At 54.1% G+C, this 4,827-nt stretch overlaps 1 pseudogene; it reads left to right on the plus strand.

Annotated features, from left to right (window-relative positions):
* The first annotated feature begins 2,168 nt into the window (after window positions 1-2,168).
* LOC111775139 (olfactory receptor 6E1-like) lies at window positions 2,169-3,423 on the plus strand (annotated as a pseudogene).
* The last annotated feature ends 1,404 nt before the right edge of the window (window positions 3,424-4,827 follow it).

Raw genomic sequence — 4,827 nt, forward strand, 5'->3', positions numbered from 1 at the left:
TCCATGTCTGTCTGTCTCTCTTCCTCCCAGTGCCTCTCCTCGTCTCTGTCACCCCTGTTGCTTTTGTTGATTACCTTCTCCTTTGTCTCTGTTTCATGCCATATGCCTCTCTGGGAAAATTCCAGAGTCGGAACCCTGACCTTCTGTGATGAAGAAGACCGTGTAAGTTCCAGGTAGAATGACTGCTGTTACCCGTTGCAGGGGCACCACTCACGTCACCGTCTAGGACGGACAGAGCGGGAGGAGACGGCTGAAGAGGCAGAAGAAGGGGTCTCCCCGATGCTGATGGGACCGGAATGGGACTCGGGGGGATGGATAGTGATTCCTTCCTCGTGTGGTTTTGAGGCCATGAGATTCCCTCAGCGGCCTGGCCTGAAGAGTCGGGAGAGGGCAGCCTGGTTAACTGCAGATACGAGGTGGCATCCTAACCCAAGATTCAGGTTCGGATGATCAGTCTTTAGCTGGATAGAACCCGTGGAAGTGACACATGCCAACAGACGGAGGAAACTCGATTCTTTTAATAACTCTCATGTTTGCATCGCATGTTAGAAGTATGAAATATTTTCATCGCTATAGTTGAGTCTCACAAAAAATCGATGGAAAAGGCAGAGCAGGTATTACCTCACCTTAGAGGGAAAAAACTGAGCCTCAGAAAGGTGAAGCTCCTTCCTCTTATAGCCACACACACGACAAATGGCAGAGCCAAGGTCCAAATCCAGGTCTGTCTAAAGTCTCATGAGGAGTTCTCTCTACCGTAGAGAAGTGTTTTTATTTTGTGTTCGTTTCTGTTCTTAATTGAAAGGAAGGGAGTAGGTCATATCATGGAGTTCTGGGGGATCTAAAGTACCCGAGCCTGGGAGATTCATCCCTCAGTCACTTTGTAGATGTCAGCTGAGGGCCAATCAAGAAGGGCCTTGAATGCCAAGCTGAGGAGCTGGGACTTTATCCCAAGGGCACTAGGGGGCCATGGAGGGTTTGGGCAGAGGAGAAACAGGGTCAGCCCTGAGAGCTAGACAGATCTCTCTAAAGCTGAAATGGAAGATGGATGGGAGGGCATAGGAATGGATACCGAATGACCCGGGGCCTGGATAACGGTCTAGAACCACCACATCTATCCAATACGGTAGCCGTGAGCCCCGTGTGGCTATTGAGCTCTTGAAATGTGGATGGTCTGCAATGAGATGTGCTGAAAGTATGAAATACCCACCAGATTGAAGACTTAGCCCAAAATAAAACTACGTAAAGCAATTCATGAATGACTTTTTCATAACGATTACATGTGGAAATGAAAATATTTTGGATATATTAGATTAAGCAAAATGTACGATGAAACAATTTTATCTGTTTCTTATTACTTCGTCTTTTAATGTGGCTCCTTGAAAATTTGAAATCACATATGTGGCTCGCATTTGTGGCTCACATTATATTTCTAGTTGGGTGCTGCTGCTCTAGAGGAATGAGTACGGCATTTCAGACGGGGACAAGGGCGGCATTCGCTACCCATGTTCTGCAGAGACAACTGACGTGGTAGAGCAGACCACAGTAGCTCCGAATTTTCAAGAGTTCTTCTCCAGCTGGCAAACACCTCACCCGTCTCTCCCCTCTCCGAATCCTTCTGTCTGGTTTCCTCTGGGAGAGGGGGTGTGGCTAAAGGGGCGTGGGAGCCTGCTCCCATTCTGCTTCTTGATCTGAGCGCTGGTTGCAATCGGACGCTCCGTTTGAGGAAACGCAGCGAATGTCACAGTAATGATATATGCGCTTCTCAAAATGTGTATGATACTACAATTCAAAGACATTAACAAACAGATAAATACTTGCAAAGGGCAAAACCAAAATTCTCTATATTATCCTTTCTGGTCCGAAACTGTATGAACTCAGTCTATATGAAGTAAAGCCCTGCCAGGAACAGGTCTCAGGGCAAAGCATTTACTCAGCAAATAGGGTTCCAAAGGGACAAGAGGCAAACTCTTCTGATGAAAGGAAATGATGCTTTTTCCCGTATTTACAGATAATAGGTAGCATCGGGGATGGTGTGCATTATGTGCCAAGCCCTGTTCTAGGCTGTCACTCATTTCATCGTCACAACCACCTATGGGGCGGGCACACATATTGCCCCCGCAGTATTGATGGAGCCGCTGTGACCCGGAGAAGCTAAGCGACAGAGCCAGGATCAGGCGCAGACGGCCTCCTCGGGGCCGCGTCTCTAACCACTCGGCTCTCCTGCCTCACAGATGGGCGCCCCCGGGCCGGGCCGCGCAGCCAACCGCACCGAGGCGCTGGCCTTTGTGCTCCCGGGGGTCACCGACGTGCGCGCGCTGCATGCAGCTCATGCTCTTCGCCGCGCTCCTCCTCACTTAGTCGCGACCCTCCTCCCGGGGGACCTGCTCATCGTCACCTTGCCGGTGGCCGACCGCCGCCTCGCCGCCCCCGTGTACTACTTCCTGCGGCACTTCGCGCTGCTGGAGCTGGGCTTCCCCTCCGCCGTCCCCCGCAGATGCCGGCCCACCTCCTCACGGGACGCGGGACCATCCCCCGGGCCGGATGCTCCGCGCAGACGGGGCTCTCCTTCCTCCTGGGCCCGGCGGAGCCCCTGCTGCTGCGGTGACGGCCGCCCACCGCTCCCGGGCCGTCCGCCGCCCGCTGCGGCCCCCAGCCCTCGTGAGCACGCGCGTGTGCCCGCGCTCGAGCTGGCCTGCGGGGGCGCCGCCTGCTCTTCCTCACCGGCCCGGCGTCTGGATGTTCTCCCTCCGCTTCTGCGGCCCCGGCGTCCTCCATCACTTCTTCCGCGACAGCGCGCCCTTGCTGGCGCTGGCCTGCGCCCACACCGGCCTCCTGCAGCCAGTGCGCTTCCTGGTGGCCGTGCGCACCCTGGCCAGCGCCGTGCTGGTGACCGGCCCCTCCCACGGCTGCATGGTCGCCACCGTCCTGCACCTGCCTTCCTCGGGGGGTCGCCGCAAGGCCTTCTCCGCCTGCTCCTTCCACATCCTGGTGGTGTCCCTCACCTCCGGGAGCTGCGCCGTCATGTACCTGAGCCCCACGCAGACCGGGCGGCTGCGCCTCAACAAAGGACTTGCTTTCCTCAACACCACCGTGTCGCCTCTGCTGAACCCCTTCATCTCCTGCCTCGGGAATGAGCTGGTCCAGAAAGCTGGCCGGGATGTGTTGACCAAGGGGAGAGGGTGTTCTTCTGAGAAGCCCAGGGCAGAAAATTTCCTGAGAGCTGCTTATCTGCTTCTTTTTAATTTTTTCAATGAATGCAATTATTTCCGGTTTGAGGAGGGAGGAAAAAAATGCTAGTTTACAAGCTGATTGTGAGGGGCTGGCCTCGTGGCTGAGTGGTTAAGTTCCTGTGCTCTCCTTTGCTGGCCCAGGGTTTCCATGGTTTGGATCCTGGGCGCAGACTTGGCACCACTCATCAGGCCACGCTGAGGCGGCGTTCCCACATGCCACAACGAGGAGGACCCACAACTAAAATATACAACTATGTACTGGGGGGCTTTGGGGAGAAGAAGGGGAAACAAGTTAAAAGCTGACTGTGGTTACAGTAGTGCATTCTAGGAAAATGGAATACGGAATGAACTGCTTTTCTTTTTTTTTTTTTTCCTGCTTTATCTCCCCAAACCCCGCCCCCGTACACAGTTGTATATCTTAGTCGCACGTCCTTCTAGTTGTGGGATGTGGGACGCCGCCTCAACATGGCCTGACGAGCGGTGCCATGTCCGTGCCCAGGATCCGAACCCTAGGCCGCTGGAGCCGAGCGCGCGAACTTAACCGCTCGGCCACGGAGCCGGCCCCTGAACTGCTTTTCTCCTTAGGAAACACAGCCTCTGGCAGTAACAGTGGAGACCACTGATCGCTCTGCTTATCCAGTCTCCGTGTTACAACAGAGCACCTTGAATTTTATCTGGACCATGATGGCCAGTCGGAGACAACATTTCCCATCCTCCCTTGCAACTACCTTGGTCAGGTGACTAAGTTTTGGAGGATGGGGTATGAGGGGAATGATCTGTGTGATTTATGGATCTTGGTTTTGTAAGAAAACTGCTTGCTCTCCATTTTTATTTCTTCCATCTTCCTGCTGCCTGGGGTTTGGTGACGACTGTGGCGGCCACCTCAGGACAAGGTGTGGATGCCATCTGTAGAGGATGGGAGAGACATCCCGTCAGCCTGGGTCCCTGGGTGAGTTCGGGGAACAGAGCTACCTGCTGGCCTTGTGTCACCACAGACCTCTTATGTGAGAGAGAAACACAGGTCTGTCTTGTCCAGCCACTGTGATTTGGGGACTCTTTTGTTACATCCACTGAGCACAGCTTTTCCCACTAATACAGCTGCAAGAGGAAATTCCCAGAGCATGGCCTGGAGAGGGGAAGTCAAGACAAAGCGTCAGAGGGAACGGCCCGATGGCACAGCAGTTAAGTGCACACGTTCTACTTCGGTGGCCCGGGGTTTGCCTGTTGAGATCCCGGGTGCGGACATGGCACTGCTTGGCAAGCCATGCTGTGGCAGGCGTCCTACATATAAAGTAGAAGAAGATGGGCACGGATGTTAGCTCAGGGCCAGGCTTCCTCAGCAAAAAGAGGAGGATTGGCAGTAGTTAGCTCAGGGCTAATCTTCCTCAAAAAAAAAAAAAAAAGGGGGGACCGGCCCCGTGGCCTAGTGGTTAAGCTTGAGCACTCTGCTTTGGGGGCCCAGGGTCTCACTGGTTCGGATCCTGGGCACAGACATGGCACCACTCATCAAGCCATGCTGAGGAGGCATCCCACATGCCACAACCAGAAGGACCCACAACTAAAAATACACAACTATGTACCGGGGGGCTTTAGGAAG

Source organism: Equus caballus, chromosome 10 (assembly GCF_041296265.1).
Source record: "Equus caballus isolate H_3958 breed thoroughbred chromosome 10, TB-T2T, whole genome shotgun sequence".
Lineage (NCBI taxonomy): Eukaryota > Metazoa > Chordata > Mammalia > Perissodactyla > Equidae > Equus > Equus caballus.